Here is a 13,923-nt window from a genome sequence, read left to right as displayed (position 1 = left end):
CCCACTCACCTCACAGAGTGTTTGTTGTGGGGGAGGAAGGGAAAGGAGAATGTTAGCCACTTTGAGACTCTTTAGGGTAGTGATAAAGCGGGATATCAAATCCAAACTACTACTACTACTACTACTACTACTCTTCTTCTTCTTCTTCTTCTTCTAGATTTTATCCAACTTCTGCTTCCTTTATCCAATAATGTGGCCTCGTGGTAGAAGACATGATGCCCAACCTTGGGTTGCATCCAAGGGCTCAGCTTCCACCACTAGGTGGAACTCCAGAGTAAGGAGAGTGTAATACTCAATGTCTTCTATATAGGGCCAGCACAGGCACAGTAAATAAGTAGGACATTATTTCCTATATCAGGTGCCTATGATCAAGTCCCAAACCCCATTAATTGTGCACGAGAAGGATATAGCTTTCTGGTTTGAACAAGACAAAAGCAATAAAGTGTTCTTCATATGTGATTTCTTCTTTTTTAGTTTGCTATTTTGAAAACCTCCTGTCCTCCCCTCCATTTCCTTCTTTCCTATGTCTGTTCTTCTCCACCACCTCCTTAGGCCTGCTCTCCCTACCGCTAACCAGCAAGACCCTGCTGCCAGGAACCTAACATTGCAGTTCCATTACACTGGCCAAGCTGCAGAGCCGTGAGGTCAGTGGACAAGGGGGGCTAGGCCAGGCTTCCTCAACCTCGGCCCTCCAGATGTTTTGAGACTACAATTCCCATCATCCTTGACCACTGGTCCTGCTCGCTAGGGATCATGGGAGTTGTAGGCAAAAAACATCTGGAGGGCCGAGATTAAGGAAGCCTGGACTAGGCTAGTCCTCTAAATGTTCCCCTCGCACCAATTCCAGAAGCCCAGGAAGCTTCTGCCCAGCTTAGGGAGGGAGGTGCAATGCTCATAGTAATAAATTTATTATTTATACCCTGTCCATCTTGCTGGGTTTCCCCAGCCACTCTGGGCGGCTTCCAACCAAATATTAAAATACAGTGGTCTGTTAAACATTAAAAGCTTCCCTAAACAGGGCTGTCTTCAGATGTCTTCTAAAAGTCTGGTAGTTGTTCTTCTCTTTGACATCTGGTGGGAGGGCGTTCCATAGGGCGGGTGCCACTACCGAGAAGGCCCTCTACCTGGTTCCCTGTAACTTGGTTTCTTGCAGCGAGGGAACTGCCGGAAGGCCCTCGGCACTGGACCTCAGTGTCTGGGCAGAACGATGGGCATACACATGAATGACATCACACATGCAATGTAATCATCACCCTCACATGCTGGCCCCTCTGGCCCTAACAGTTCCCCTATGAAAGTTTTCACTGCAAGCCACTGGCAAACTGCTTATGCACCTAGTTCGGTTGTGAGTCATCTGCATGCTGTTCAGAGCTCCAAGCCTTTAAGACAGGGTGGAACAGCAGAACCAATTCTGAGAGTCCATCTCTGCACCAGTTTCTGTTGTATTTGTGTGTCTTCGCCACTTAATACTGATGGTCATGCCTGCTTATCATTCAGGACTGCTCTCAAGGCATTCAGCTGAATAATAAACTCTTATGCAAGTGACTTATATTTCTTTTAATAAGAGCTTTTAGGATCCAATTAGGGATCAAGATAAGTGGTATCATTTATTACTATTCTGACTCCTGACCCAAAAACCTTTCTGTAAGAGCAGAATGCTGATCTAGTGCTCATTAAATTAGTCAGTGGGGCTCAGGACCAAAAAAGGAGGAGTCCACCTGTATTGTGACCCTGCTCCCTTTTGGAGATCTCATAAAGCACAAAAGAGAGATGTTGGAAAGCATATTAGCTAATGGCCCGGTTTCAAGTTCTTTCCGCTACTAAAGAGTCTCACGGAAGTTAACAGAGTTTTGTCCTCGGTAATAAAGCATCAGCCGTTAAGCTTTAATTCAGTAATAAAACATTGCAACACTTGCCATATCTGATTAATACCTTCTTGAATCCCAATCTGTTTATTTGAGGCTGACCTGATGAAATCCTCTTCTGTTGTACATAATATGTTGTCTCAGGCTCTTTTCCTGTTGGTTCTTAAGGTATCATTATTTTAAAGCTACACTTATTTCTGTAATCCCTTTACATGGTAATTAATTTGCAGGAAGATAGAGCCAACTGGAACAGATCAGATATTCTTCCCAAACTGACTACCCTCTGGAGGTTTTTGGACTACAACTTCCATTAGTCTCAGCCAGCATGGCCAATGGCCAGGATTGATGGGATTTGTAGTCCAAAACATTTTATAGGATACCAGGTTGGATATAGCTGCTTTACTCAAAATACATATTGTGGGTGGGTGAGTGGCCTTAAAAATAATAATTTTATTCTTTGTACCCCGCCCATCTGACTGGACTGCCCCAGCCACTCTGGGCTGCTTCCAGCATATACAGAAACATAATAAAACACCAAACATTAAAAACTTCCCTGTATGAGGCTGCCTTCAAATGTCTTCTAAAAGCCAGATAGTCGTTTATTCCCTTGACATCTGATGGGAGGGCTTTCCACAGGGCAGGCACCACCACCGAGAAGGCCCTCTGCCTGGTTCCCTGTAACTTCACTTCACGCAATGAGGGAACCACCAGAAGGCCCTCAGAGCTGGATCTCAGTGTCTGGGCAGAACGATGGGGGGTGGAAAATCTCCTTCAGGTATACAGGACTGAGACTGTTTAGTGTTTTAAAGGTCAGCACCAACCGAAATAAGAATATGTGACATATCCATCATTACATATTTTGCATTATAACTCATAATGTATAGCACATTGTTTGTGTGACTTTCTTGAAAAAAACACATTCCACTTCTCCACAGGTCTCCTCAGAAGCAATGCCCCCACTGAGTTCAACAGGACATGCACCCAGTTAACTGTATATATGATACAACTGTGAGTAAGTAGATTGTGTGAATTTACATTGTTTTAATGGTAAGGACATGGTGCTTTTATTATATCCAAAGATGGCTACAATCTTCAAGGGTTTGGGGAAAGTGTGAAAGGGAAGCTCCAGATATGCCTGAAATTCACAAACCTCCCTTTTTCATGTTGAAATATTTTGCACAAAACTGAAGTGCAAACAACCCTTTATCTGTTTCCTTCACTTCTCCAAATGCCTTTGGGGCAAGTCCATTTCTTTACCAGTCTAATTCCCATTTCACTGAAAGAGTGAGTGCTACCAATTTGATTCTTTGGTCAGGTCAAACTTTTATTGCATAGGACCAAAAGTGTGTGCAGAAATTCAGATTGGCTCATAGGTATATACAACAAGCCACATATGCAAGCATTATGTATATAAGCATATCTGGGAAATTTAAAAATTGAGCTACTCAATATTTTCGTACCATTAGTAGATCTTAAAAATATATATTATTTCAATGGATTTTAGTTTGAATGTCACATAGCTTAAAATCTGATGGACAGGAGAGGAATTATCTGACACCAAGTATGCAGTTGATATTTTGTAAAAATATGATCCCGCCTAATGTTTTGATCATTCAATTTTGTGTATTGCAGAAGCCAGTAACACTAGGTGTTGCCCTTCATATGCACTTAAAATGCATTTTTTTATTTGCTAAGCTTCACTCATTTGCTCACCAATGTACAAAATGCATTTTCTACCCAGAGGTCCCAGATATAATACAAATATAGCAAGGCCAAGGTCAACAGAAAAGTAAGAAAGTTCAGCAGAGGCTCAGGTCTGAATACAAATGGTAGATTACAGAAAACACAGAGCCCATACTAATGCAGTGTTTTGGTATTATCGTGCAGTAAAATGACATCTCAAAGTTCTCACTGTGGCTTTCCTTATTCTTATAGCTGCAGCAGGTAAGACAGTGCTGTAGCACGATATCCATATAACACTAGGAGAATGATTTTGCAATGAAGCAGAATTTGCTTAGAATGCCCAATCTGTTTAAAAGACCATTATTTTGGGCTCCTCGTGAAGTCTTTGTGGCTAGACCCATCCAGTGTGGACTCTGTTACATTCTCCAAATATCCCAGTTGCATTATTAACAGTTCTCGCATTCGTAATATTTGCTACAGTTCATAGCAGTCAGAAATTCACATACTGAACAACAGAGTGCTGGGTTTTTTTTAAAAAAAAAATATAATTTTACTGGTGCGGTGCTGCACAGACCTGGGAAGAATTTGCACATAAAGGTAAAGGTAAAGGGGACCCCTGACCATTAGGTCCAGTCATGGCCGACTCTGGGGTTGCGGCGCTCATCTCGCTTTATTGGCTGAGGGAGCCGGCGTACAGCTTCCGGGTCATGTGGCCAGCAGGACTAAGCCGCTTCTGGCAAACCAGAGCAGCGCACGGAAATGCCGTTTACCTTCCCGCCAAAGTGGTACCTATTTATCTACATGCACTTTGACGTGCTTTTGAACTGCTAGGTTGGCAGGATCGGGGACTGAGCGATGGGAGCTCACCCCGTCGTGGGGATTCGAACTGCCGACCTTCTGATCAGCAAGTCCTAGGCTCTGTGGTTTAACCCACAGCGCCACCCATGTCCCAATATTTGCACATATTGACTGGTAAACAGAGAAAAGGAAGTGTGTTCCTAGATTGCTTCTAGAAGTCCTATGAAAGAAGAACGCTTCATGGCAATCCACTGGTGTTGTGTGAACAAGGTGGTGGGGCTGGCATCCCCGGGCAAATGCTTCTGAGGGCTTGAAAGGGCACAACAAGATGCCCCCACAAAAGGCACCCTGTGAGGAGGCAAGCTGAGCCAGGGCTGGGTCTTTGGGGCTGGAATGGGCCCCACACTGTGCCTGACCAAGTCACCCACCCACCGCCAACCCTTTCCCCTTGAACGCAGACATCTCTTTCAACACAGCACTGCTGTTGACCTTTGATGCCTCAACCAGGTTTCCCCAGGGAGGCAAGCCAAGCTGGGGCTGGGGAGGGCCTTTGAGTCTAGGATGGTGCCTCTTTTCCCTAGAGAGAGAGGAGAGCATGGTTCTGCATTGGCCGTCTGCACTCCCCGAACCCCACCAGAGCCAAACATCTCTACCTGATGCTTAGAACTCTTCCCAAGACTATCCCTGACTTTCATCCTCCTTGAGGATGCCTGACTGGAATGTGTCCTTAAACTCTGATGATACTTGCCTGGGTTGAGGATAGAGAGCTTTTTCTGCCCAGCAATGACATGTGGCCCTTGGAAGATTACCCAGAAGGAATTGTGATCCTAGGGCAGAAAAAGCTTTCCCATGCCTGTACTAAACTGTGGTTTAGGGTTACTCCCTTACTCAACCAATGAGCAGCAGCTTCCATATATCAAATTATAAGCTATTTTAAAGTTTCTTTAGGGTCTCCAAAAGGCACTTATTTCAATGTCTATTTACTAAATCCCACAGATTAATCAATCCATTCATTGGTTAAATATTACTTTATCAAATAATAAAAAAATTCAATAGATTTTCACATTTTGCAATAAAAAATCGATCTCATGGGAGCGTGTTATACAAGCAATCTCTACTTTCATATAGGGGACACTATTTTTATTTTTATTGTAATTGTGGTGCTTTTTCTCCATTTGCATGTATACTGTGTTAAAATAGTCTGACATATATGCTGGCTACATTTGGTGAGAAATTAAAAAGGCAAATAGCTTGAAACGTGAAGAAGTTTCTAATGCCTTCTATCCTTACCAGGCTGGCTTTCAACTTTATTTTCGGAACAAAACAGTCCGGGTAGCCCCCAGTGGATTATCTGCACTTGGAGATTGACAACCTCCTTGTTAGACTTCATAGACCTTTCAGCTGCACTCAATACAGTTATCTGTCAAATATTTCTTTATTGTCTAAGGGGTCTATTTTTGGTGCAGGTGACTGTACTCAGTTGATTTCAATATTGTTGCTGTTGATAATGCTCTTTGGCATTCATGGGGGGGGTTGGGGGTGCTGTGTTGCTATGAACCTCTATCTCTTCTGCTTTTGTGAAGGCCTTACCTAAGAAATGAGACAAGAGTCTTATTGACATGTTACCTGGGTATAGTTGCAAAGAGCAGAGCCGTGCCATTAGCTCCTGGTGGCATGCTTCTTCCCCACAACTATTTGGTGTGATGAGTTGTTGTGTGAAAAGGTAAAGGTAAAGGACCCCTGGATAGTTAAGTCTAGTCAAATTTGACTATGGGATGTGGTGCTCATCTCCGCTTTCAGGTCAAGGGACCTGGCGTTTGTCCACAGACAGCTTTTCCAGGTCATGTGGCCAGCATGACTAAACCGCTTCAGGTGCACAGAACACTGTGACAAGGAAATGCTGTTTACCTTCCCACCGCAGCAGTACCTATTTATCTACTCATGCTGGTATGCTTTCAAACTGCTAGGTTGGCAGGAGCTGGGACAGAGCAACGGGAGCTCACCATGTTGCATGAAAAGAAAGCTCAACACATGAGCTCATGAGTAGGACTTCTGCCCTATACAGATTGGGGCAAGGAATTCAATTCACTTCACAAACTTAATGACAAACTTCTTAGATTTGCACCTTCGAAAACAACATGAGAATCAAAATGCAGCAATCTTCTCACAGGCACACGTCTGTGAGTTTTGCAATGCCCTTCTCCAGCCAAGTAGTGTGTCCAAAAAATGCATATGTTGATGAAAATAACATGCAAAAATTGTATTGTATGATGGGAAATTGCTTTGCAAAAATATGTATATTAGGCAAATTTGTATACAGACATTTGTTTATTAGGGTTTTTTGCACTGAAATACAGGTAATTTTTGTGAGAAGTTTTATTTTAACCCCACCCCGACTCCTCTGTTCCCCCCTCCACCTCTTTCCCCCTTTTCTTCCTAATGTCTCAACAAATGAAACCGAATCGTAAAAAAAAAAGTTACATGGGGGGGGGGGAATACGAGAGACATTGCACACACCTTTGTAGCTCAAGAAAATATTTAATAAAAATACATTTAAAAAAATAAAAAAATCACAAACTGATGTAATGTCAAGAACTGAATATTCAAAAAAGGAGAAACCAAAATAGAGAGAGTCCCCCATGCCCAGCTACACACAGATGTAATGTTTCAATAGAGCTAATTCTGGGTGAGGTTGGTCTCAAACAAGTGCAGCCAATGCAAGATGCTATCATCTTTCTCATTCTGGGAAAAAGTCACCAAAAGGAGGTTGTTTCGTTCAAACTGCATCATCTCCCAGTTTATTGCTACGCCCAATTTGAAGTGTGGGTTAAAACTCATGTAGTACTAAGTTGCCTAAATGTTTGAGTGTGGATATTCCCACATTCCCTATTCGCACAGGCGTTGTGGTCTAAACCACCGAGCCTCTTGGGTTTGCTGATCAGAAGGTTGGTGGTTTGAATCCCCGCAATGGGATGAGCTCCCATTGCTCTGTCCCAGCTCCTGCCAACCTAGCAGTTCGAAAGCACACCAATGCAAGTAGATAAATAGGCCCCGCTGAGGTGGGAAGGTAAATGGTGTTTCTGTGCACTCTGGTTTCCGTCACGGTGTTCTGTTGTTCCAGAAGTGGTTTAGCCATGGCATGGAAAGCTGTCTGTGGACAAACACTGGTTCCTTCGGTCTGAAAGTGAGATGAGTGCCACACGCCATAGTCGCCTTTGACCCATGGACCAGAGCACATCAGGCACTCCTGTCTTCCACTGCCTCTCACAGTTTGGCCAAACTCACATATACCGTATTTTTCACTCTATAAGACACACTTTTCCCCTCCTAAAAAGTAAGGGGAAGAGTGCCCCCAAACATTTTTTTTAGAAATAAAGCATGGGAATTAAAAGCATCAACTCATCAACAGTTAACACCTGGGCAATGCATTTAGCAGGCACACAGGTTACCTGAAGAGACTCTTCCTCACCATGTTAAGGTGTATTGAATTTCTATTTAAATTATAGTAATGATTTCTAAATTTGAATCCATAAATATAAATTAGCATATGCAGGTGTTATGTAAATCTGTTTCTCTCTCTCTCTCTCTCTCTCTTTTCCCTTTGGTGATACCTCTTCCTCTGCTTTGATGTTGGTTCGTTCATTACAGATTTCATAACAATAAGGTTTATAAAAAAATAATAATTGGGGTCTGAAATGTATTTTGATACGCACCTCCTGGATTATTAATATGTGGATTGGAGTTTGGTTACGCACCTCATTTTGAATTTCTCAGATGTTCTGAGAGAGGTCTCAACACAAAGAGCATATGAAAATACAGTTAAAATGCATCTTTGTGAGGAAACAAATGCATTTAAAATGTGTATTCTGAGAGAAAATAAATTTAAATGCATTTTAAATGGAAATATATATACTTCAGGGAAGTGGGTGGTGCTGTGGGTTAAACCACAGAACTTAGGGCTTGCCGATCAGAAGGTCGGCAGTTCGAATCCCCGCGACGGGGTGAGCTCCTGTTGTTTGGTCTCTGCTCCTGCCAACGTAGCAGTTCAAAAGCACGTCAAAGTGCAAGTAGATAAATAGGTACCACTCTAGAGGGAAGGTAAACGGCATTTCCGTGCGCTGCTCTGGTTCGCCAGAAGCGGCTTAGTCATGCTGGCCACATGACCCGGAAGCTGTACGCCGGCTCTCTTGGCCAATAAAGCGAGATGAGCGCCGCAACCCCAGAGTCGGTCACAACTGGACCTAATGGTCAGGGGCCCTTTTACCTTTACATATACTCCTCCAGAATAATGATAAAGTGGGCATTATGAGTGGACACATGTGAAAGCAGCACAAATGAGATAACGGTTGATTTCCCCCTTCCCAAACTTGCAACAAATTGCTTTAGCATAGTGCCTCTGACTCTTGATTCCGGGCTACAGCCAATTTGAATCACAAGTCTTGTTGCTGCTAAGACTTTAGGAAAGGAAAAAAGGCATTTTTTTAAAGGATGACAATTTCCTTCTTCTTTCTAGCTATAAGAGCACTAATTGGTTTGTAATGAATGTTAATGCAGTTAATGCTATTTCTGTATGTAGGGTTTCATTTTGGGTTCCATGTTTCCTTTACCTGGTATCCCACCCCCCACCCCGTAAATGATTCCCCCCCCCGCTAATTAGCAAATTCAAACCTTGATGAAAAGCAGACATTCTAATTACCCTTTTCCATTACCCATTTCCCCAAAATCTATGAACAGAGTGCAGCCGCATGCTAGGTTATTGACAGGATTAAAGTAAATACACAGACAAAAGAAAACTACATTCTTGGGAAAATAAGCTTATCTGTCCATGAAATAATCATTATTGGAATATGCCTGCGGTGGGAGGGTGTTCTACCCTTAACAAAGTACACAAATAGCTGTAGTTTTACTGCATTGTACTTCCAAAGATGGTGAAAGACTGAGAAGCACTTAACAATCCAGCAGTTTCTGAATCTTGCATCAGTATTCAGAATCGTTATGTCTTTCAAAAGGAGATGCCTGTTTCTGGTTTCGCTTCAAGTCTGATGTCCTCCTTACACTCTCATTGATTTAGACCATGGTATGTTTCTTCCTTCGTCGTTCCCTCAGCAGGAAGGCGGAAAGGTTTGTGTGTAGAAAGGTAAAGAGATGGGTAGGCAAACTAAGGCCCGGGGGCCGGATCCGGCCCAATCGCCTACTAAATCCGGCCTGCAGATAGTCCAGGAATCAGCGTGTTTTTACATGAGTAGAATGTGTCCTTTTATTTAAAATGCATCTCTGGGTTATTTGTGGGGCATAGGTATTCATTCATTTTTATTATTATTTTCAAAATACAGTCCGGACCCCCACAAGGTCTGAGGAACAGTGGACTGGTCCCCTGCTGACAAGGTTTGCTGACCCCTGGGTAAAGATATCAGAAAAAAATTATGAAATTGCTATATATTCTGGGGTCATATGGCTCTCGAAGTCTGCCCCAGAACTAATGCTTCATTTCATATGCTCTTGTCAATTTTTATGTTAATTACTCAGTGGTTTATTTCTAGCGCTGCAAAAAAAAAGGAGTTTTTATCCATAAAGCGAATAAATATTGAGTGTTGTGCTACTGTTCTTACTTTGAAAATACACCTCTGACCATTAGCAACTTTGGCAACAGATCAAACAAAGACTTGGTCAGCTCTTTAGTTATGCAAAGGCCCCTCCTTCCAACAAATTGGAAGTGCTAGGCAGTCTGCTTAAGAGAAGATACTGGTTTGCACAACTTTTGCAGCCCTCCTCTTCTGTGGACTCAAAACTGGCAGCAATAAAACTCACAGGACTGGATGGGCATAGTAGATTTTTAAACAACAAAAAAGGAGAGATGTCTCAACGGGCTCAGCCTAAATGGGGCACCTCACCAATAAAAACACTGGCTCTGTACAGTAAGGTAAAGGTAAAGGATCCCTGACAATTAAGTCCAGTCACAGACGACTCCGGGGTTGCGGCGCTCATCTCGCTTTACAGGCCGAGGAAGCCGGCATTTTTTAAAATAATAAATATTTATTAGAAGTTTTCCATTTTAAAAAGCCAAAAAGAAAAAAACAAAAAGAAAAATTAAAAACATATACAATTTGCAATCCTTATTTTCTATAACATCTTTCCCTGACATCCCCACACCTCCCCTTATTATATTCCCATTCGAATTGTAAATTCAACAAGTTCTTATAACCAGTTTTTAACCTTTTTATACTTAATTCATTTAAAAAAACCAATTTTACCTTATAAACCTCAAAATTTATACCTCAGTACTCATTCTTAAATCCTTTTTTTCTAAAGTTGACCCAAATTCCTTTCCACGAATTCCCCACTTTTCATACTGATATCAAAACAGAATAAAAGAAAAAGACAAATTATATTTATACACCCTTTGGATCCCCAAACCCCACCCCGTCCCCTTTCCCGGTTTCAATCCCCAACAAATGTCCATCAGTCTTAGTCTGCTATCAGCCTGGAGATCTCACATCCGAGGCCCTTAATTGTCTCTCAGTTCCTCTCTGCCAGATTTTTTGGTAGTCCTTAATATTAAACACCAGATCTCGGAGATGCTCTAATCCAATGGGGACAGTGCTTCCTCCAGCCAGACCACCATACTTAAAAGTGGAACCCAAATCTTGTTTCTTACTCCTTTCAAGAGTAAGCCGGCATTTGTCCGCAGTTTTTCCGGGTCACGTGACCAGCATGACTAAGCCCCTTCTGGCACAATGGAACACGGAAATCAGATCAGCGCAAGGAAATGCTGTTTACCTTCCCGCTGGAGGGGTACTGTCAGGGGTTCAGGGACAGAGGCACAGGTGAGGGGGGAGACGGAGAGCGATGGGGAAGAAACCCAGGACAGTGAGGAAGAGGATGACAATGACTTGAGGTCTTCCATGAGTCTCTCAAGTGAATCGGAGGATTCCCAGAAGGGGGCGCCCCTGGTCAAGCCAAGGGGGGTCACAGGGGGGACTTGCCAGGAGCAGGGAAGCAGCAGGGAAACCCCGAGTGGGAGTAGGAGATCGGGGTCGGCTTCCCAGGAGGAACGGAGTGAGAAGGGTGGAGTTCCCAGTGTTACACACGGAGTGGAGCAGGAAAGAGACAGGGGAAGGAGATCTGGGGAGAACGTCCTGCCGGAAGAGGGGGAGAGTAGTACAGGGAGTAGTGTAGCTGTCAAAAGGAAGGTCAGGGGTAGCGAGCGCGCGCCAAGTTCAAATGTGGAGGCGCGTGGAAATGGAGAAAGCCCGGAGGAGGAGCCCAGCCCCAAAGCACGAAGGAGGGGGGAACAGGCATCTCAGGAATCCGCTTCGGGAGAGAGCAGGAGGGAAGGAACCCAGGGGGGCAGAAAGACCCTGAGGAAAAGGAAAGACAGGAAGCGGTGGTCTAGCACAAGCCTCATAAGTTGGTGCAGGGGCGGGACCGAGTCAGAGGGGACTTCAAATGTCTGACGTTAGACACTCGGGGCTGCATGCCTCGGTTGTGGAACCAATAATGAACTGCAATAAACATCCTTGTATATAAGAAGAGCTTGGCGTTGGTCTTTTGTGAGCTGAGACCAGAGGCAGCCCGTGACAGTAAGTCCCCTCCAAAACTACGCAAAAAAATTTTTTTTTTGCAAAGCTCACGAAGTTTGGCAGCCATGAGTATGGACCAGCAGATAGCTGAGCTACGCGACACAGTCTCCCAGCTTACCACTGCGGTAACGATCTCCCAGAAGAGGGGGGAAGAGGCGGAAAAGCGGTGCCAAGATCTGCAAGCCAGGTGGGATCATGCATGCCAAGTGGGGTTCCCGGGGACCAAAGCTGCTGGAGTAGCACTGGGCAGAAGAGGGGGCAACTTAGTAGCCCACTTCGATGGGAACCTGCAGCAATACCCCAGTTTTAAGGCAGACGTAGAATATGCGTTGGATTTGCTTCGCGACGACTTTAAAGATGAAGAGGAAAAAGTGGGTTTCATTGTGTCCCACTTGCATGGGGAAGCGAGGGCTTGGCTGCGCAATCTGTGGCGCGAGGATTGCCCTGCTCGAAGGGACTCTGATGAATTTATCAAATGCATGGATGCTTGCTTCCAGTCTAGCGTGGATGTGGATGTAGCACGCCAGCAGATGCATGGTTTAAGGCAAGGCAAGGCTTCAGTACGTCAGTACCATGCTCGCTTTTTCGCCTTGCTGAATGTACTGAGATGGCAGAAAGACTCCCTGGCAGTAAGAGACTTGTTTTGGGAGGGGCTCTCTGGCCCTGTAAAAGATGAACTGGCAAGGGGGGACAGACCTCAAACCCTAGCAGAAGTGGTGCAGCGGGCACTCGCCATTGGAGTACGCCACGAAGAACGCCCTTGGCGCAATGAGGAGGGTAGCCAGCTTCGCGCACCGTCTAGAGTGCCTCCTTTCCTTCCCAGAGATCTAGGACGTACGCGTCCCTCACCTCAGTTGCAGGCAGGGGAGGAGCCAATGGAAATGGGTGGTGCAAAGGCTCAGTCAGCTGCCGGAGCCCCAGCATCCGGAGCAGTCAAGGCAAAGCCTCCTAGAGGGAACAGGAAGTGTTACATCTGTGATAGTGCGACGCACATGGCCAAAGAGTGTCCCCAGAGGCTCCAGAAGCACACTGCAGCCTTAGCAACAGTAACTGCAGCAGCACAACATGAAGAGCAATTTCAGGGAAACGGCAATGCCTGGCTGGAAGCAGAAATGCTGGGGCACAGCCAGGCGAGTCAGTAAGGCAGTCCCCAGCGCTTTTGCAGCCTACAGACCCCCTGCCACCCAAGCCAGTGGTGCAGCTCACTGCAACTCTCCAGCTACCTAATGGACGCACCCTGGAAGTCCTCATTACAATTGACAGTGGGAGCAACGCAGACTTCGTGGGGGTGCAGTTCGTCAAGCAGCATCGCATAGAGCTTCTGCCAGCCACGCTGCCATTGAACGTCGTCACAGTGGATGGCAGGAAGCTGCTGGGTGGGCAGGTGGTACAACAGACGCCACCCATGGTGATGCAGATTGGCAATCACCGAGAAGTCATCAGTTTCAACGTCACCCACCTGTCAGACACACCTATAGTGTTAGGCATGAGTTGGCTGGATAGGCACAGCCCGACCATGGCGTGGTACCAGCGGCAGCTCACCTTCGGCTCGTCCTATTGCGCACAGCATTGCATCCAGACCGGTCAGGAGGAGGAGGGCCAAGAGGAGGGGCAGCAGCTACGTCTCAGCATGGCGCAAGCAGTACCCCTCAAGTACAAGGGGTTTTTGGAGGTTTTCTGCGAAAAGGATGCAGACCAGTTGCCACCTCACCGGCCCTACGATTGCGCTATTGACCTCTTGCCAGGGACAACGCTGCCGTCTGTGAAGCTGTATTTCATGTCCGAGGAGGAGCTGCAGGAGCTCCGGGAGTTCATAGATCACAACCTGCAGCGGGGATTCATCCGAGAATCAAAGGCTGTAGGGGGCAGTCCTGTGTTTTTTGTGAAGAAGAAGGACACGCCCCAAAAGAGGCTGATCGTAGACTTCAGATTCATAAACTCGAAGACAAAGCCCACGGCCTTTCCCATGCCCAAGATTGACGACCTGCTCGCGACGG

Source organism: Podarcis bocagei (genome assembly GCF_964188305.1).
Source record: "Podarcis bocagei genome assembly, chromosome: 10".
In the NCBI taxonomy this organism is placed as follows: Eukaryota; Metazoa; Chordata; class Lepidosauria; order Squamata; family Lacertidae; genus Podarcis; species Podarcis bocagei.
The sequence above is the reverse complement of the archived record's forward strand: the minus strand, read 5'-3'. Positions refer to the sequence as shown.